A 22,956-nucleotide genomic window follows, 5' to 3' on the forward strand; every position below is an offset into this window, starting at 1 on the left:
CGTGTCCCCCAAAAGCTCACTTGTGAAACAATACAAGAAAGCTTAGAGGCAAATTGATTGGGTTATGAAGCCTTGACCTAATCAGTGCATTAATTCCCTCATAGGGATCAACTGGGTGGGAACTGTGGGCAGGTAGGGGTCTGACAGGAGGGGTTTTGTCCTTAGGGGTGGACCTTTGGGGCTGATATCTTGAATGTGGTGAAGGGAGAGCACTTTCTCTCTTTCTCTCCCACCCTTCCCCACTTTCTTTCTCTCTGCCTTCTGTTTCCATGTGCTGAGCTGTTTTCCTCCACCACACTCTTCCACTCTGGTCTTCTGTCTCATCTCAAGCACTGAGGAATGACATCCACCATTAGGGACTGACACCTCTGAAACTGTGAGACCCCCCCCCAAAAAAAAACTTCTTTTCCTATAATTGTTCTTGTCAGGTCTGTTTGTTACAGCTAAAAAGCTGCCTAAAACAGTGACTTAATATAATTTCACATTGTTTTGTATAGAAGACAAGATATACAATACTTTTAAAATAGGGGAAAGATGGCAAAGGTGAGTTAGGCAGCAAGTCCCAGTCTCCTCATAACACAAAAAGGAGACAGCAAAGGAAAAGCAGAATTGAGAGGTGGGTGACAAAATAAGAGTTCTAAGACTGAATATTAAAAATTCTGAGACCTGAAGAGACTGTGAGATAGCTTACCGGATAACAAACTCAGAGTCCCATAACTCCAAACCCAAACCTGTGCACCAGAAGGAGGAGAAAACAAAAGAGACAGACAGAGAGAGAGAGAGAGAGAGAGAGAGAGAGAGAGAGAGAGAGAGAGAGAGAGAAAGGGAGGGGAGGGGAGGGGAGGGGAGGAGGGGAAGGAAGGGGAGGGGAGGGGGAGGAGGAGGAGGAGGAGGAGGAGGAGGAGGAGGAGGAGGAGGAGAAGGAGAAGGAGAAGGAGAAGGAGAGGAGAGGAGAGGAGAGGAGAGGAGAGGAGAGGAGAGGAGAGGAGAGGAGAGGAGAGGAGAGGAGAGGAGAGGAGAGGAGAGGAGAGGAGAAGTAAATTCTCTGAAGTTTACCCACTTACAAACAGTTGGAAAGACAGACAAAATTTAAAGCATGATGGTAATAGAAAGGTCCTTACAATAGCACAAACAGCTCAAAACCAAAGCATAATAAGAAAACTGAGCCAGGGATTTGCAGCCATCTTATAGAGCCTGCAGCTGACCATCATCCCCTTAAATCAGCATGGTGTCTTCCTACTGACAGACAGCTGTAAATTAATTTAGAGGAAGTCCCCTGCAGTGGAACCTCTTCAGAATCTGATCAAAAAGAACTTCTAGAAGGACCACTACTAGCAAAAATTGCTGAAATCTCTTTACCTCCAACCCCCATCACCATGAACAAGGGGAACAAACGGCTTGATAGGGACCTGTGCCAAGAAGAGCACCTATCCCCACTAGGCATTCAAGACCCAGAAAAGGGCAGAAGTTCTGCATAGTGCCCACTTGCTTGACTCAGAGATAATAATGAAGCAGCTTTGGCCCTGAATAGTGAAAAGTGGATTCACCAGGTCCTGGCCACTGACACTGGGTGGAGACACTGTGGGAATCCTAGGGACAGTGTTTGAGAGAACAGGGCAATACCAGAGGGAAGCTGCCTGAATATGCAGTGACACAGAGACCTAGGTGGAAATTACCAGAGTCTGCAGCAGAAAGGGACCAATCCCAGCCATAACAAGTACACATCCTGAACTGTGATTACCACTGGCAAGTGACAGGGCGTGGTCTGAATACTTGTGAGACTTAGTAAACAGAGGTAATCAATGCCTATCATTGGCAACCTGGGACATTTCAACTAAGTTTGAAATTCTCAACTACATTAACTCAAAGAATGGCAATCACTGGGGGAATAGTTCTGCACCACAGAACACCCACAAAAAGATCACAACCAGAATTCCTGAAATCACAGAAAGCCACTAGGATCTTCATCACCATTAAAAAGATCCTGTAGAGGGAAGCAGGTACCCGGTGACCACAGCAATCACAGGGACACCATGAGTCTGCGTCTTCAACTACAGCACACAGTAGAAACAGGCCACAAAACCACACCCTGGTAAGAGTCTCATAAGAACCAGGGAATTGACTCCTTTCTCTGGAGAGATCCTCATCCAAAGACTGATGGACATCTGCTAATGCTCAAACCCCAATGAAATCCAAACCAAGATTCAGTAAAAATATTTTTTTTCACCTTGACACTATCCACTATGAAAAAAAATTCAACTGTGATCATAAAAATACCTCTTTGACATTAATAATAATTGGTAACCCAGAAGCCAACATTATACTGTCAACCCATTTGAATGTATTTCATCTGTTGGTTTAGAGCATTAATTGGAATCAATCTTCCTATCTTTTTTTAGTCTATACTTGCTCCTCTTATGCCTTACTTATTTTCTTGCATTATTTGCTATTACCTCAAATACTAACCATTCATCTATTTTTACTTTCTATCTTGGTATAAATTATCCAATTATATCTTTTCTTTTTTAGTTCTTTCTTTCTGACTCTCTTTTTTCCTCTCTTTTTTGCATAATCTTTCTTTTTCCTCACCTTTAGTCCTCACTTAAGGTTATAGTAAGTTTGCTAAATTTAATAACTATTTTTTTATCTATTTTGGAACTTTATTATAGGTTTACACCTAAATTAGAAGAACCATAGAGAACAATTGCAACAAGTTTTTGTTTTTTTATAATGTTGAATAGATTGAGGCATGGCTCTGAAATAAGGCTCAGTGGAATCTCTTAAAGTGGTGGTGATTTGGGGATCAGCAGAGGTCACACATTTACTTAAATCTCATTATCTGGATATTCACCCAACTCAGGGCTCTTAAGAAAAAAATACCCACAAAGTAGTCCTTTCCTTGAAAGAAGAAATGAGAACTATACCAATAAATGGGAAGACATACAAACAATATGAAAAAACAAGGGAATAAACAATCCCAAACAGCCCATAGTGCTTCAACAAACTTCATTAACAACACAGCAGAGGAAATGTCAGAGAAGGAATTTAGAAAGTTCATATTTAAAATGTTCTATGAGATAATATATAAGAAGTGAAATCAGAAAAAAAAATAAAGTGAAAGATGACTTCAATAAAGATGTAGAGATTCTAGAAATAAACCAAACAGAAATTCTTAAAATAAAAAAATCAGTAAACCAAATTAAAATTTAACAAAAAGCATCACCAATAGATTATACCACTTTTAAGACTGATTTTTTTTCATGCCTCAAAGACAAAGTATATCTTGAAAATAAAGTCAACCATGGGGAGGAGGGAGATATTCAAGGACTGTGAGCAGAATATTCGAGAACTCTGAGATAGCATTAAAGACCAAATTTAAGATTCATGGGGATAGATGAAGTTTCTGAAATACAAACTAAAAGAATTATTTTAAATAAAATAATATGGAAAAATTTTCTAAACCTTAAGCATTAAATGGACATTCAAATACAGGAGGTATATAGGACTTCAAATATACAAAATCACAATAGATCCAATGCATAACACATTATTATGAAAATACCACACTTACAGAATAAGGATATAATTTTAAAAACTGCAAGAGAAAAATAACTTATAATATTTAAAGGTAAACCAATCTGGTTTTCAACTAAATTTTCAACCCAGACCCTAAAAGCCAGTAGGGCTTGGAAAAATACAGAAATCCCTGGAAAAAAAAATTATGCCAACCAAGAATTCTATATCCCACAAATTAAGCTTCAGAACTGAAGGTGAAATAAAAATCTCCATGATAGACACACACTAAAGGAATTTGTGTCTAAAAAGCCTGCACTGCAAAAGATACTTGATAAAATATTTCATGAAGAAGAAATTAAAAAATGAAAATAAAAACTAGGGAGGAATTGCTCTAGAAGAATAGTCAATTAAAAAACAATGAGTTCAATTTAAATATTAGAGTTAAATCAAAATGGCAGAAAATAAAAATCATCTCCTCAAAATAACATTGAATATAAACAGTCTAAATTCTATTCAAAAGACATAGGTTGGAAGATTGGATTTTAAAACAAGACTCAACAATATGCTGTATGCAAGAGACTCACCTTACAGACACAGACTTCCACAAACTGAAGGTGAAAGGATGGAGAAAAACATACCATTCACATGGGTCTCATAAACAAGCAAAAGCTGTTATTTCCATTTAGGTAAAGAAGACTTCAAGCAAATATTAATCAGAAGAAACAAAGAAGGTCATTCCTTACTTTTTTAAGGAAATCATATATGTTTGTAATGATCATGAGTACTTATGCCCCAAACAATGTAGCTTATATTTACATCAAATAATCTCTTCTCTATATTAGGAATCAAATAGACCACAATATAATACTGGATGACTTCAGCATGCCCCTCTCATACTGGGTTGATCATACAAACAAAAATTAAGTAAATGTTCTAGAGAATTAAAAAATTCAACTCATAATATAGACCTAACAGACATCTGTAGAATATTTCATCCATCAATGACTGAATTCACCTTCTTCTCAGGAGCACATGAAATATTTTCTAAAATAGATCATATTTCAGGTCACAAAGAATTACTTAGACAATAAAAAGCAATAAAAGGACTGGGGCTGTTGCTCAGTGATAGAACGCTCACCTAGCATGCATGAGTCACTGGGTTCAATCCTTAGCACCACATAAAAATAAAATAATAAAATAAAAAATATTGTGCCCACCTATACCTAAAAAATAAATATTAAAAAAATATATAAATAATACCTTGCATTTGCTCATACTGAAATAAATATAAAAGTCAACCATAAAGTAAAAAACACCACTCCAACACATCAAGATTAAATAATACACCCTTGAATGATGAATGGATAGCCAAAGAAATTAGGAGAGAAATAAAAAATTTCTTAGAAGCAAGTGAGAATAGTTATAGGATATATGAAAATCTCTGGGATAGTATGAAGGCAGTTCTAAGAGGAAAATTTATAGCATTGAGCTCATACATTAAAATAATAGAAAGATACCAAATAAGTAATCTAGCATTACATCTCAAGACCCTAGAAAAAGAACAAATCAACACCAAAATCAGTAGAAGACAAAAATAATTAAAACTTATTGCTGAAATCAATAAAATAGAGAATAAAAAAATCAATAAAACAAAGATTTGGATTTTTGAAAGGAAAAATAAAACCCACAAACCCTTAGCAATACTAATCAAAGAGAAAACAAATAAATAAATAAATAGAAGAAACTCTGACAAACTCATTTTATGAATCCAGTATTACCATGATATCCAAACCAGACAAAGACACATGAAGGAAAGAAAACTTGAGACCAATATCCTTGATGAACATAGATGCAAAAATTCTCAATAAAATATTGGCTAACAGCATACAAAAAACACATTAAGAAGATAGTGCACCATGATCAAGTGAGTTCATTTCAAGGATGCAAGGTTGGTTCAATATATGAACATCAATAAATGCAATTTACTACATAAAAAGAATTAAAAAGCAAGAATTGTATGATAAGCTCAATGGGTGCAGGAAAAGCATTTGTTTTAGTCAGCTTTTTCAGTTCTGTTGACTAAAAAAAAACATAACAATAAAAATTTTAGAGGAAGAAAGTTTATTTGGGGCTCATGGTTTCAGTCTATACACAGTTGGCTCCATTCCTCAGGGTTCAAGGTGAGGTAGAACACCTTGGCAGAAGAGTGGCAGAGGAAAGTAACTCACATGATGCTCAGAAAGCAGAGTGAGAGAATCCACTATTCAGATACAAAATCATACCCCAAAGTCACTCTCCTATTAACCTTTCTCCAGACACACCCTATCCACCTATAGTTAATATTCAGTTAATCCCATTAGGGCACTTATTCACTAATTGGATTAAGGTTCTCATAACCCAATTATTTATCCTCTAATTCTTCTTGCATTATCTCACACATGAGCTTTTGGGGAACACCTCACATCTGAACTATAAAAGCATTTGACAAATACAGAGCCCATTCATGTTAAAACACTTGGAAAACAAGAGATAGAAAGAAATTGTTGCAACATTCTAAAAGCTATATATGCCAAACCCAAGGCCAACATTATTCTGAATGAAGAATACCATCACTCTCCAGAAAATATCACAATTAAAATGATCTCTTTTGTCTTTTTGTCCCATTAGGTCAGGGACTTGCCTTTTTTGTTTGCTATTGTAATCCTAGTACTTAAGACAATGTTGAGAACATTTTTTAAATAGTTGTTACATGACAAGGTAAATGAACTCTTTTAATAGCAAAATAAATAAGAAAAGTTAACTGCAATGTGAAGATAAATTTAAAAATTTAATGTCAAAGTAAATTCAGACTTTCATGTGCAAATGGAACCTTAATTTTTGAAATACCATTTACTCTATATTAAGCTGAAATATATATGGTTTTAAACTTGAGACAGATTTAACTTGCAGAACTTCAAGACTTCTTTAAAATAACAGAAGCATTTGTATGCCTTCAAAAGTTATATTTGAGCACATTCAAAGATATGCTTTTAGGTAAAGAAAAGGCCATTAAGATCATTAACATTCTTACAGAAGTTAAATTTTTAGCTTAATGAAATGTTATTTTCTTAAAAGTTATTCTAATGCACTATTAGGTACTATTAAAATCAGAAAACACATATGCACAGTGGTAAATTTGTTCCCAATTTGGAGATTTTAGGAAGTTACAACTTTTATCTTCATGTTTTTTGGGTGCTTGTTAAGAATGACAATTTTCAAACATCCAAAATTTACTGCAAGGATATTGTATTGACATTGGTACTATTTTATATTTACATCAATTTAAAAAATGAAACATGCTAAAGAAAGTCACATCACAGGAAAACAATTATTTTTAATATTTGAAAAAATAATTCTACAGATTGAGTTGAGTCAGCATATAAGGCAGAAACCATGGTTGTAAATTCACAAGGAAAGTAAATAAATAGTACAACTGCAATGACATTTTTCTTTTGAATCAAAACTTTTTAAAGCATATCTTTTTTTATCAAGTCCTGTTGCTCTACCAGCAATACCCAGCATCTGAGCACCTAAACACTGTGACAGCACAAATCAGAAATTGAGAGCTAAAGCCCTGCAGTCAAACTATCTGGGTATGTAAACTGGCTCACTGTCAACTAGGACTGCATGAACATCCTCTGCACCTCAATTTCCTCATCTGTGAAATGAGTATTAATTATCACAATAATTTCTTAATTTTATTATGAGAATTGAATAAGTTAATTTGCATAAATACTCAGCATATCCTAAACATCCAAACAGTAGCCATTATTTTTTATCAGAATAGACCACAAACATAGGCAAAGGTGTAGAAGTTGGGAAGGGAAATTCTCCTTGTTTCCCAGGGAAATGGAGGGAATTCAAAGAATCAACTAAATTTTTTCTTCATCAAGCTGTTGCTCTGTACAGAAAATTGTGGAAGAGAAAATGTATAAAATATCCTTCAAGAAATATATTATAGCTGGGCACAGTGGCATATTCTAGTGGCTTGAGAGGCTGAGGCAGGAGGGTGGCAAGTTCAAAGCCAGCCTCAGCAACTTAGTGAGGCCTAATAAATTTAGTGAGACCCTGTCTCTAAATGAAAAATAAATAAATAAATAAAATGGCTGGGATGTGCCTCAATGATTATGTGCCCCTGGGTTCAATCCCTGGTTAAAAGGAAGAGGAGAAGGAGAAGCAGAAGGAGGAGGAGAAGGAAGAGGAGGAGGAGGAAGAGGAGGAAGAGGAGGAGGAGCAGGAGGAGGAGGAGGAGAAGGAAAGATAGGAGATAAAGCGGAGGGAGGAATACCTAGGAATTAATGATATGGATGTAAATGTGCAGGAAAGGGATGTATAGTGTATAATCAGTAAATAACCCAGGTTAGTGGTAATGCATGAAACATAGTAGTGGGGGTATGGCAAATGACCCCAAAGATAACATAAGGAGATGTTAATGAGTTTGAGGGTAGTTTTAAACTATTGGAAAATAATGAGTAACCAAAAAGATCCATTTTAAAATAGCACCATATTTACTCATTCTCAGGCAAAAATATTCATTACCCTACTCACTTTGTTTTTTTCTGCTTGCAGAAAAATAATAACAATCATCATCACGATAAAATTACATATTAATAGATATTTTTTAAAGTAGAATTCATTATGTTTGAATGTATTTGTATTTGGCAAGACATATAGTAAAATTAAAGAACAAAAATAACTTGTAAGACTCAAGAAATAATACCTGTGCAAATAAAGATTTCTTAGACTTGTCGAGTTCTGTTATTTACAGAGGAAGAATGAGAAGGTTAAAAACACAAGGGAAATATAAGGCAGACTGGATGAAAATTAAGACACTTTTCCTTTTTTTAAAGAATTTCCTTCTTTCCTCTATAAAGTTGTGCTATAGATAAAGCAGAGCACAGGTTTTCCTGGCAATAGAACATACCCATGAAAAAGACAAATTGAAATATCTTTTAGTTTTCTGTACATGACAGTTATTAGTAAATATTTTGTTGTTAACTTTCTGAATTTGAAGGTTTTATCATTTAAAATAACTAAAATATGTGCATGACCATAGACAAAAAGAATGTGAAAAAGATGGTAAGTAAACCATATATAAATTTCTTCTAAAATACCCCTCATCCTGTCTTTTACAAACTAAGGTTTAAGAGACATCGAGAGAAGAAAATCAGTGAGTTTACTGAGAATCCCATATTCCTCTATTTTGGATGTTTGCTGTAACACCTTTATTTTGCACAGAGCTAAAATGCTACTCTTTGTATGATGAACTTCTATTGAAAGTGACAGAGGAAATTATGTCCTTTATTCAAGTACACCCTCCAGATCTCCAAGCACTCTAAATAAACCCAATCCCTCAACGGTGATCCTCATACCCCCTCAGCAGGATTTATGACAGGCTCCAGAATGCCCTGTGCTCTTGTTGGTCTGCCCATCACCCCCCAGTAGGGACACCTAATGCTTTCTTTAAAGGAGACCTAGAAACCACTCCCAGAGACCTGTATTCAAGACTAGACAACCCAGAGCTTCCTATTCTAATGCCTTTCTTCTATCCTTTGTGACTCTACCTTCAACATAACAAAAGGATTCAATACATATTCCTCCACATTAAAATGCCTTCAGCCTCACCTGTGACAATTGACTAAATGACCAGTTCCAAGAAAAAGATATGATTAATGACCTCCCATATAAGGTCAGCAATACTGAAGCTGTTTTTCTTACTAATTATAGATACTACCAGAAATAAAAATCTCCCCAATCCACATCACTCTACAGTCCTTCTGGCTGTGACACTGCTAGCCATGCCCTCTGAAGCATTTCTCTTTTGTTTCTATGAACATCAACACCCCCACCCTCCGCCCCATCCCCTAGATCTTCAGACTTCACTGTCAGCATGTACTTCCTCTTCATAACTGGTTCTTCGTTATTTCTAGATCTTTAGATTGTGGAGTGACTCATTCCTGAGTTATTGGCACTATTTTCTGTTCTCTTTATTGTCATTCTGTAGCTAATCTCACTAAATCTCATAATTTTATAGATCATTTCATTTATATAATGAAGAGTATCAAATTTACATGTCCCATACTTTGCCTTAGTTCAAGACTAACATATGTAACTTTCTAGACACCATCACTGGGATGTCTCACAGTAAGATCAAACTTGACACATGAAAGATCACTCTTGATTTATCCCCACACACCCACACACAAAAATCCTACATAAATTCTACATCCTCCCCATTCTTATTCTTCTCAGAAAATAGTACCACCATTCTGAGAGAAGCCAATAAGATAGCATCATCACTTTTTAAATTTGTCTCTGACTCTCACACTTCATATCTTATTTATTATCAAAATGAGGTCAGCTCTACATTCAAAATATAAACTGTAACAAACCAATCATTTCCACCTCCTCAACTACCCTGGTTCAAACAATCAAGATCTCTTTCAGGGATTACTGCAATAACTTCTTAATAGGCCTCTAGCTTTTCCCTCTCCATCCAACCATTTGTTGACTTTCCCTATAGATCCTTAGAATGCTTACATATATTTTACTTCAGTTCTCTGTGGCTCCTTTTTCTGTTTGTTTGTTTTAAATTTCCTTGCAAGTGTGGAATGGAAGAAAGGAGACAAACCTTGCTTAACTTCACCACCTACTAGCTACCATTCCATATCCTTCCTTCCATTCAGAAATTTTTTTAAAAACCTTAATTCAAAATAAATGTTCTAGTTAGTTAATGGTTTACAAATAGAATTGTTCACTGATTTCTCAAGTATTATCAGTAATCTCAGCTATAGAATGTAACACCTTGGTTCTCATTTTTTTCCTTTACTCTCTGCTCTCAATATACTTTTTAAAAATTTTATTTGCATTTTCCTCGTTCTCCTTTCTAATTTTAAGAAATATCTCTGTCTACTTCACCAACCACTCTTTATCCACTGAGTACTTTTCTTCTTATCAGAACAGTTCCTAATAATTCTTTCTACTATCTTAACACACTAGATTTAATTTACAACTGTCATTCCAATGGTCCTTTTGTTTCTTATGATTAACAGGGACTGACATTTTTAGAAAGATCACAGAATTACGAAAATGCATTTAATATACAAACCCCATTTTTTCACCTTTAATTATCCTAGCAACTTTTGGTATAACTATTCTTCTTCAAATACTACAGATTACAAAGAATGTATACTCATTACTTTCCATAGCTAGCTACCTATAATAATCGTGCTACTCTGCTTCCTATCTCTGAAACAGGTGCTGCTAATATAAGTTCCATTCATCTCTAAGGATTGCTTTTCTCTAATGTCCCTTATCCAATCAGTGATTTTTCCATTTCGATGCTTCTTACAACTTCCCATTTCTTTCCATTTCTGTTCAGGCCCTTATCACTTCTCACCTGGATTACTTCAATAGAATTATAATTGGTCTCTAGGTTTCACATACTTCTCTTCACTCTCCATCTTGCTTACTATTGATAGATTAATCCTCCTAAAAGTCCTGCAACCCACTTTCCATCATGTCATTTCACTGCTCAAAAATCTTTAGTAGGAGAGAAGATAGAAAATGAAAATGGATAAAATGGATTGTATGCTTGAGAGGAAGATATGGGGGCAAGGTTTTTTCCTTCTTTTTATAACCTAAGATATATTGATAATGTCACTTTGTGCAATTACTTTAATAAAATTAATTTCCCAGAAGTTACAATTAAAATGACCTTTCTATTATGCTTTCAATTTGCTTTTTTCATTTTTTATCTCACTATTTCACTAAATAAAATTTATTCTGTGTATATATTCTACTTTCAAGTTCTAAAAATTACATCATTGAATTATTTTAAACCTAAGTTCTAATACTGTTTAAAGTTCTTGGAATAAGCGCACACAACAAATCTAACTTATTATGAGCCCAGTCACTTTATCCTCATCATTTAAGCTTTCCACTGGATATTTTTTTCCCATTTTTATTTTTGTTTTCTCCTTATGTAGAGGAAATGCATACCCTTGATTGCAAGACTCTCTTCTCTGAAATAGAGGCCACAGTAGCTTAGAAACCCAAATTTATTAGATATTTATTGTTTCATTAGGTAAGTGATCAAATAATTAAAAGACAAGATATTTTCTCATAGAGTAACTTTGTTACAAAATTAAAAGCAGAAACAGAGATGTGCTGCCCTTGGACACTATTCTAAAAAGAGCCAGCATTGTAGCAATTATTTAATCTAGAATTAAGTGATTGATTTTAAATGTGACACAACCACCAAAGCAACTAATTTATTAAGAACAATACAACACTCTTTTCTAATCAAGGTGCCCCTCAACATGCTCCTGCCCTGCTGTACCATCAGGGAGCATGAGCAACACTATCGCTGACCCTTTATGTGGCTTTGTTTCCATGTGCATTTCTTTGTTTGAATTGCTATTATTGTATAGCCTTGCTGGGAGAAATTCCCTAGACACACCATTAATGCTTTTTTAATGAAATATTAAATTGTTGTGATAGAGTATATGAAACGAGCCAGCTTAACCACAGCCTAAGCAAAAAAGAAAAAAACCTTGTAAATAAATACATAAATAATTGGGATATTATTTCTATTTTTGCTTCTTTTCCAATGGCACAACAAAACGCGATCAAAGAAAGAAATAAATATAACCAGCTTCTTGGACAGATTAACTGATATTTTTACTACACATTTAATCCATGTTTCACTGCAGTAGGCAATTCAGGCAAAGATCTGATTACTCTATTTATCATTTGATTCTCTTTCACAAAAGCTGAAAATTACACTCACTCTAAATCTTATGTTAGCTTGTAGTAAACATAGCACAGATCTGGCCAAGGGGTTGCTTCTAGGAGTCTGGCAAATTGCCAAAATATACAGAATGGTTCTTTTGGCTTCTGCTTTCTACTACAGCTGATGGCAAATGAGAGGTAGCAGTACAAACACCATTTCAGCCATCAGTTGCTGCTTCTGAGTTTGAAACTTAGAAAGATGATAACCAGAACATGATTTATTAAAGTTTCCCCACATTCAAGGCAAGTACTAAACCTGAAGAAGCAGAGGTTTCAGCCGAGTCAATGTACAGCCATTAATAACTGCAGTTACCATTGAATTCTGAAAAAGAGGTGGTGGGGAGAAATGTGTACTTTCTTTATTTTTTCACTCAAACACAGTAAATAAAAAATACATAAAATGCAAAATATTTCTGTTTATTTCTTTGTCCATGCTGACCTTGGACCAGATTATACAAATTCTAAGGGTAAGATTCTTTTACTCTATTTACTACCACTACAACTCTTAAGCTCATAAATGAAACAATATATTTTAATACTCCATCCTTTTTTTTTTTTGAGGAAGAGTGACCTATGTGACCTAGGATGGCCTCAAACACACAACTCTCCTGCCTCAGTCTCCTAATTAGCTGGAACTACATGTGTGTGCCACTGTGCCAAACAACCACCATTATCTTTTGATTTTAAGTAAAATGCCATTGCCAATCATAGCTGTGTGTGAGACTATTTTCTGTATGAACAATGACATCTGTATCTCAGAGCAACATATTACATCTTTACATAGTCAATTTCTGTCTGTTATCTTCCACCAAATATAGTCAAGTTATTTCCATCCATAGTGTATAAAAAAGGTGTCATAGTTTTTGGCATTAGTTGATATCTGCAGACTTTTGTTCTTCAATGTTTTCTATGATGATTGGCTGATTTTGTTCTTCTGCTTTGCAATGCTCCTATTCACTTCAATTTAAGCTCTCCCTCAAAATGTTCTTCAACAGTGTCATTTTCCAAATCTCTTGGATTTTTGCCATTGTCTTCTGCCTACATTGACAGAATTGTGATTTAAGAACAATTTTATTAAAAGATAGGAACATACATTATTCTGGCACTGAGAGGCTAATCTTGATAAGTAGGGATTTTTTAATAAAAAACTAGGGAGACTGCTTCACAGAGGTAGGCTAGATCATACTACTCACTGAGAAGACTATGTTACCAATGCTTTGAAAAGCTTCAGTCACATTTACAAATGGAGTGAAGGTATCTCTTTGACATAATGGTTTGACCATGTTTTCAGTTTCAGTCCAAATCAGTTTATATGAGGGTAAAGATTTTTTCTGTTATTTTTTCTACCATACTCCTAGTGCCTAATCAGTACTTAAAATACAGTATATTACTTTTTGTTGGATGAACAAATGAAATCTATAACCTGGGGTTGTTGGAGGTCAAAAAACTATGTACTAAAGTATGACACTTTGGCATTCTGTGTACTTCAAGCTGATGGACACAAGACAGGCCTTAGATAATTTCTCTGTGGCCTTCTCCTGCTCTCCTGCTGAATTTCTTTTCCCTAAGCAACTCACAGAAACTAGAATTCCTCTTCCCTAACATGAATAAGGAACTAAAACTATGACTCAATCCTTCCCCCCACCTTTCTATGTAGGAACTGAAGAGACTTAAAGAAATTCTCTGACCTACCTTATGTGATAATAGACCATAAGATCCTCATTTTAAAAGCATCCTGGCAGGTACCCAGGAAGAATGTTACATGAAGAAATCAAGAAAAATTTCAATAGACAGATCTTGCTGGGTTCCCCCTCAGTCTATTATCATTATGTCTTATTCTTTTGCTCAATCACATTTCTGTATGATCATTCATTCATCATGTCCAAGAATAAAAACAGATACTTTTCCCTTGGTCTTTGGGCCTTCATTTCAGAAAGCTCCTATACCACATATAACTTTGATGAAATAAATTTGTTATGCTTTTCTTTTTGTATCATACCTTTCTGCCCCTAAAATACAGTCATATTTTCTTTATGTAGTCAATCTGCTTTTTTATCTTTATCCAAATGTACCTAAATCCCAATAGTATTTCTTCTTAGATGCTTTTCAATCTTTCCAATATTCATATAACCAGAAACTGATCATTGTATATTCCAGATTTCTATTATTCATAACCAGGAAATTACTGTCAGTGTTTTGTTTTGTTTGTATTTCCTTATCTTTAAACATACTGCAAAATAGCAGGTTCTTGAATTGTCAGATTTTTAGGTCTAAGGGTCCTGGGGCCAAAGGAATGTAGAGATAATTAAACCAATTTAAATCTGTATCATTTTACAAACATGTAAAAATCTATGCAATGCTTATAAACATTTATTACAAAGCACATTTAAATAATTTTAAACCAATAACTCTAATGCAGATTCTAGACAAGCAGATGAATTTATTAACAGCTTCAATCTTGCTAAGTATATAAGAGCTCAACAGTCCCAAGGTTCCTCTACATCTATAACTTCTAACATTTTGAGATTTAAAATTTCCAGATGCTAGAATTACCTTTGGCTTTAGCCTTGAACCCAGTTAATTAAAAGTTAGAATGAGCTAATTTGGCTTCTCACCTGTCACAAAGCCATAAGATTCTGCTCTACTGAAGCAGAGCTTTCCTACCCAAATATTAGAGAAAAAAAATCTTTAAACTTCAATGGAAATGTAGAAATTGGTCTGAAATTAAGTGTTATGCTATGTATTCACCCATAATATTTTTAAATATTTCTAACAATTCGAAGTCAAGCCCTGATCACTTTATATCTGAATTGCAGCAAAAAAACCTTCTATGTCAATTTGACCCCTATTCTTCTTTCTCTCCTACTCCAATTGTTCAAGCTTAATTCCATCCATCTGGATAATATCAATTATTAAGAGCTGATGTATGAGGCTTTACCAGAAGGATCTCATGGGACACCATTTGCTTCCACAGTGACCCTGCCTACATAATCTTGAATATGTCTGTTTCAGAAATTCATTTCTGATGAAGGCTAAAAAGAAATAAGTCTCATATTCCAGCTGCAGATTTCTTATCTGGATAACTTTATTGAACTTATTTAATTTATATTTTTAAAAAATCCTCTGGTTGCCAGCTGGCAGCCATAAATTTGAAATATCAGCTCAAATGATTACAATTTAATCTATTTTATGATTCATCATTCAACTGTCCTTACTCATCATATGGTATTTTATAAAATGCTGTCTATGCTTCCTAGACATGTATTAGAGTGATTATAGATGAATTAAACATTATTAATCCAAGACTGTAACTGGCTACTATCTGATGTTGCTTAGTGACTTAATTATGTTAGACAGACTAAATTGTTTCAAATGAACCTTCACAAAGGTCCTTAATAAAATAAAACAGTGATTTTATTTTGTGTTATCTACTTTCTGCCAGAAGATTCTCTTGGGGTTTTTGCAGTTTTCTTTTCCTTCCTATTAGCTAGAAAGCACAATCTAGTAAGCCTGTGAACCTTGCAGGAGCTTACGCTGAAAATATTTCTCTCTTTTGACAAGCACTATGGTAAGATTTGGGGATGCTGTGTAAGCAGCAAGATTTAGTGGTTTTCTCTTAAGGGAGCTGGTTATAGAAGTGACTTAGAATGCCTCAGGAAAGAAAGAAGAACTTTCATATTGATAGTGTATGGAGGGGATAACTTTATATAAAATTTCGGTAGAGTGGATATTTGAAATAGAGAGGAAGTTTCTAAAGTGGAATTTAAAATGTCAGCAGATTCATAGAGGAATTACCGAGACAGCAGGCTCTAAAAGGTATTAAATGTTAAAAATAAGGGGTTACATTCTTTCTTCAGTTTGCTTTATGCAATACCAGAAGTTCACCAGTGAGGACAGACAATTGGTCTATTATCTCTAAGACAGTGCATATTAGCCGTGACTTCCCTCAAAGGAGGCCCCTCACCCGTGTGATGAGAGGTTGAATGTGCACAAAGTATTGCTCATTCCCACAGCAGTTTGACAGGCAGGTCAAGTATGTGAAAAAGTATAATGGGATAATAAAGTTACTACACTTCTGAGCAAGGTGTGCAATGTAGCAGCCAAAGTGTGCGTCTTTGTGGGAAAGGAGCAGACAAAAGTGGTTCTCTGCGGGAAAAGCTGTTTGGGACAGTGGACGCTTTCTGGGTCTGTTGTTTCTATTCTTAGTCTTTCCTCAGCATGAAGCCTGTGCTCTGCAGAGCTGCTTCATTGTATAGCATTATTTATTTCTTCTTCCTGTGCACAGTCCCACAAGAAAACACCACATGCACACCAACAATACAGAATTCTTCTATTTAGAAACTTTAATTTCCAACAATCCTCTTACTTTTCAAGTACAAAGTCACACTGGGATTTTCCTGATATTTCAGTCCTTTTGTTTCAGAGTATCATCCCCCTTGTGTAGAGCACAATAAGGAGGACTGCATTTTAAAAATGGGGAAAAAAAGGAGTAAATCTACAATTATTCACATTAAGATATTCTGTCAGCACAATACATAACTTAGTTTCTAGCACATAGGTATCTTTCAAGAATATATCACTATTCTATATTGACCTTTAAAGATTCCAGACAGGCAATATTGACAAATATAAAAAAAATATATTAAATTCAAATCATTTTAAATCAGCTATGTAAATAACCTTGGTGTAAGGCAAAAATTTTCATATGTTTAATTAACAAAAGAAAAATAACCATAAATACAGTTTATACTACTCAGGAAAATAAGAAACCACAAATGAGGAAATAAACAGCTTCTTTCTAGCCATTTGGGGAAAGTATTAACAAAGAGCTGAAAGAACTTTAAACCCTATTAGTGCTCAGAAGAGGTGTAGCAGGGATTCATAATTAGGCCCTTGGGGAAAACAGAAGAAAGAAGTATAAAGTTGAGGTAGTATAAAGCAAAGTCTGTTTTCAAAAACTGCACTGTAGAAAGTAACAGGAACTAGTTTAATTTTAAAATATGACTATCCAGGAGCCAGCCCTGATGCAGAATCTATGAACATCCCATGTAAAATACAATGGATCTTGAAAAAATAAAAATAAGCCCACAACCTCAAAGATTGCCAACTTATAGCAAAGGTTGCCCACCTATGACAGTAATCTGCAAGGAATTTACATCAACATGTGTTAAAATGGATTAGAAGTGAATCATTATATTTGTCAGAAACACAAATATTATACACACACACACACACACACACATACACACACACACATATATAGTCAGAAGGTTTAATCATTGTGTGAATGTCATAGAATATGCTTATATAACATAGATAATATAGGTCAAATACTTGCAGTGGCCTCTTGATGCAATAAAAATCAGATCATGAGGCTATTGAAGATACAGCACAGCATACTATTAAACCATCAACTTTTTAGTGTCAAAAGATTAAGTATTTTATCTAAAATAATGATAAAAGTATAATATAGCAAATAAATACACAAGTACAAAGTTGCACATTATCATTATCAAGTATTTTGTACTGCACATGATTGGATATATATTTTCACATGCCGGGCAGCAAAGCACAGTCAGCTTGCCCACACCAAGAGTGTGACAGCATATAAGTAACACATTGTGCTGTTGTGTCACTAAGTGGTAAGAATTTTTCAGCTCCATTGTAATCTTATGGGGCCACCAACATATACGTAGTTCATCACTGATGAAAACATCATTATGTGGTAGCTGATGGTACTGTACCAAATGTTTTTGGTCTCCAGGACATAATACAAATAATAGATATAAGCAACCTCAGAAGAAAGAGGTTGTGTTGGAGCTTAAGATATTATATGACATGAGGATATTTTATATCCTCACCACACTTCCCCATAACCTTACATTGAAATGTGATTAAGCCTTCCCAGAATCTATCTTCATTGTGGATATTTGGGGAGTGTTTATGTGTATGTATTGCTTATGAGCATATGTATAAAGGGTGTAAATATTTGTATTTATTTGTATTGGGAGATACAGAAGTACCAGTAGTAGAGTAAAATGGTCTAATTTTCTTTAGCATATTATTTTTTTTCTTAAGATCAAGTTAGAGCAATAAACTGTAAATGCAATTACATTAACTTTAGCAAATTTTTAGGGGGAGACAGTCAATAAATCAGACTCTTTGGGCTAGTTGATATTTACGTGTACAATGATGGTTTTGTTTTATGATGTTTGGGGCCTCACTATGGTCATTTTCTGTCACCTACATAAATATATTTATTGCTTTTACTTCTTTACTCCAATGGAAGAAAACTTAGCTATCTTCTACATAAGAAATTTCCCATGCAAAGTCTGACACTTGCTTTATTTTTGCATCATAAATCCAGAAATTTTGGTAATCACAAACAGCTATGAAGAACTAAATTTAACCTTATCTTTATGTTCATTTAGGAGAGTTTCATTACTGTTATTTTTATTAGTATTGCTATTTGCTACTATTTTATTATCCAAAGAAGACAGGGCTATCCTGACAAAAAGTTGACCAAAATTCAGAATGCATGATTATGTTACAGTTCATCTAGAGAAAGATTGGATACTTTTGGGTAGTAAAAATGTCAGAAATATGAGTTAATGTGCATTGCTCTTGGTCCAAGAAATAAGGACATTAATGTAGTGTAGCTACATTAGCATCATGCACTATCAAATCTTTTGATTGGTTTTTATGACATTCACATGAGGAAAGATGTGTGGAAAACTGTACATCTCCAAAGTGCATTGGAGGTCATTGTCTAGCTCCTACTTCTTTGTCATTACAGTTAAGAACTTTACGTTTAACAAATAACCCAATCAATACATGAGCAAAAGAACTGAACAGGCAATTCACAGAAGAAAAAATACTGTCAGTCAACAAATACATAAAAAAAGGTTCAACATCTCTAGCATTAGAGAAAGTTAAATTAAAACTACACTGAGATTTTATCTCATACCATTGAGAATGGCAATTATCAGAAATACAAGTAACAATAAATGTTAACAAGGATGGGAGACAATGTACACTCATACATTGCGGATGGGACTGCAAATTGGTGCAACCACTCTGGAAAGCAATGTTTGATCCTTGCACCACATAAAAATAAGCAAATAAAATAAAGGCATACTGTCCATCTACATCTACAAAAAATGTGAAAAAACAAAAAGAAAGAAAGAAAGTACAGCCTTCTTTTAAAAAAATCTAAATCTTAAAAGTACTACCATATTTTTTTTAGAAGGGAATATTTGGTTAACAAAGGATTTCTTAACCAAGGTAGAAGAGCACTGACCATAAAGAAAAGGATGGATTCATCTGATACCATTATGTATAAAAGTTTCTATATATCAAAATCAAAATAAATGTATAAAATGCCCCACTTTTCATTAACAAAGTGAAAAGGCAGCCACAGAGAGGGAAAGAATATTTACAATCAAGGCTGATCTTCAACCCACGCACACTATAAAGGGCACAGTCATATTTAAAATAATTCACTACCAGTTATAATTAACAGCATCAGCTTTGAGCCTTTCTTCTGGTTCCCCGGCTCCTGCCACATTTCCTCATGATGCAACAGAAGCCTCAAGCTATCCTTAGTGAACTGTGATAATTAAATTCATACTTGCTTATAACTCCAGTAACCAATAAAGGGAGAGGGGCTCCAGAGAAGGTAACTATGTCTCTGATATTTTATTACTTCAAAAACAAAAGAGGCTGGTATGAAAGCAATGTTGCAATATTAACATGGTGGGCCCGTAGCTGTTGATTATGTTACTATTTGTATGTTGAAATATTTTTAGGTAAAAAGAAATATTTTGAGGTAAATGAGAATTACATATTATATATCAAAAATAAAGAATGTTTATAAGTTTTGACTCAGTAATCTCATGATCAGGGTTCAATCCTCCAAAAAGTAACAAGCCTTAGTCATTTACTATCTCAAGCTTCCTACAGTTTAAAGCCCTGGTTTTTCATAACAGACTTCTCTCTTTCTTTACCCTTTGATTCCAGGGCATCACAAACTTATCTGTGTGCAAACCCTTTTACACCATGTTCTTTGAGTATATTTACAAACCTGTGGTTTTGTGCTTAACTCAGGTTGTCTGCCCATCCCTGGAGAACCCTAGGGACGATATTTGTAACTGTGTCTTCTGCAGTGTATGCAATAATACTCTGGTTTTCCTTCCACTGACTTGCCGAAAATTGACACCAGGCAGTGGTTTTGGTCAGTTTCTAGGTCATTTCTAAAATAGAGAGGCATGAACACCAATCATTTCATTAATCTATAATAGTGGTTTAGGAGATTGTTTTGTGTTTAACTGGATAGTTCCTTTTATGTCAAGGTAACTAACGTGACTACACTGATAATTCAGTTGCAGACTGATGTCTAAGATGTCCCATCCACCTGTCTGAAAGCTACTACTGATTGTTGGACCATACTTCATATAATAGTAGCTTTTCAAGAGATCAAAACCTGATATGCATCGATGTGTATAGCAGCTGAACTCACAATAGCTGAACTATGAAACCAATAGGTGTCTTTCAACAGATGAATAGATTTAAAAAATTTTCTCTCTCTCTCTCTCTCTCTCTCTCTCTCCCCCAAATATATATTTAAATATCTCCTAATAAACCTTGGCATAGTATCACATCAAATTCTATATTACAAAATTAATATATATATATACACACACACACACATATATGATGGAATATTACTTAGCCTTAAAGAAGAATTAAATCATGGCATTTGTTGGCAAATGAATGGAGCTTGAGAATATCATGCTAAGCAAATAAGCCAATTTCTTAAAACCAAAGGCCAGATGTTTTCTCTGATATTCAGATGCTAATTCACAATAGTGGGCAGGGGTAACTGAGAGAAAATAGAGCTACTTTAGATTAGGTAGAGGGGAATGAAGGAAGGGGAGGGTTATGGGGGTAAGAAGGTTAGTATTATGAATCAGACATTATTACCCTATGTACATATATAACTACATGACAGGTGAGATTCTACGTCATGTATAACTAAAAAAATGAGAAAATTATACTCCATTATATATGATATAACAAAGTGCATTTTACTGTCATGTATAACTAAAACAAATTCTATAAATTTAAATAAGAAACCTAATGTGCAGGTGTTTTCTAAGTCTATGATTACATCATAGGTTTGGGATGTCCCATTTGCCAAAACAAGTCATATGACCAAGCTTAGAGTCCTGTGTGGAAGGGCAGTATGCAAGGACATGTACACTAAAAGACATGAGTCACTGAAGAGAGTCATTTGAAGAATTTTCTATAATTATATTACTTATACCTATATCCATCCTTAAAGAATTTAGATTAAATGCAACAAGAAGACAATTGTCATGTAAGTTATTAAACAATCACTATATAAGTATTATACATTCTATAAGAGTTATAATTACAAGTCTATGAAACAACAGAAAATATTACCTTAGGGGTCCCAATGAAATGATTGTTAATAAGCAATGAGTATAATTATGAAATTCCATTTATGGAAATAGAAATGAAAGAAAAAACAATAATTGCTTATTTGGCATAATTTTAGCTTGAAAATCTTCTGTTATTGTTACATAGATTTTTATTATGAAAGTTAATTTTAAATATCTCCTAGTAGACCTTGGCATAGTATCACATCAAATTCCATATTACAAAATTTATTTATTTTTTATAAGTTTGTTTGTGTCAAGCTAGTCAGGGATATTTTAAAGTTCTATGAATGAATCAGATATATTAGCATTTTAAAAGAAAGCCAGTCATGCTTTTGTATAAATTTGCTCCCCTTTCTGCTTTAATGTGCTAGTTAGAAACATGAAGGGCAAAGATGAAAGTGGATAAATTGATCTAAATCTCCGATCTTCATATGTGTCATCTTTCATTTTACGAAAAGTTTATTCAACACCAGTCAAGACCATTGCAAATTTGAATAGATAACCAAAGTAATTTAACAGAACATTCTGCTCTTTAAAAATCCTCATGTATTTGCAGAAATAGTTGAACCTCATCATAAATGTCAGAAGAACTACATACTTGAAATATAGTCACATTTTTACTACAATTTGGATTGATGTTCCATTTTAATTTCATTCTAGTGTAGTAAATAAGATGGTGATATTAAGTGTTAAAAATTTAAGCTACAAAAATTATTTTCATTTTGCCATTAATTTCTTTTTAAAGTAAGCCTTTGACAGACATTTTTCATTTAGAATCATATTTGTGCATTTAAACTTTGACTATCTTATTTAATGTTAAAAAAACTAAACACTAGCTTTTATCATCATATGTCAAATGGCTACATGAGTAATAGTTACATTCAGACTTTAAAGATTGGTTCATTCTTTAGTATAAATCATTTTCTTATGGAGTCCCATTTGAAGTCTGAACTACTTTTTATAATTTATATTTTTATTACTCCTATTATGAGGTTTTATTCCTACTTTTAACAAATTCTATTTTGGCAATGGATCTTAAAATACAGCTTATAATATCCTTTAAAATAGATACTCACATTCAACTGGAACAGAAATTGTTTTCAAAGTGGGGGCTTTAAAACTTTCTTAGCTTTCTCTCTCTGCC

The 22,956-nt window shown here is 34.1% G+C and overlaps 1 pseudogene; it reads left to right on the forward strand.

Moving 5' to 3' along the window:
* The first annotated feature begins 2,033 nt into the window (after nt 1-2,033).
* The window catches only part of LOC101967469 (heterogeneous nuclear ribonucleoprotein H3 pseudogene), a 50,214-nt pseudogene continuing 29,291 nt past the window's right edge, over nt 2,034-22,956 (forward strand).

Source organism: Ictidomys tridecemlineatus, chromosome 7 (assembly GCF_052094955.1).
Source record: "Ictidomys tridecemlineatus isolate mIctTri1 chromosome 7, mIctTri1.hap1, whole genome shotgun sequence".
Classification (NCBI taxonomy): Eukaryota; Metazoa; Chordata; class Mammalia; order Rodentia; family Sciuridae; genus Ictidomys; species Ictidomys tridecemlineatus.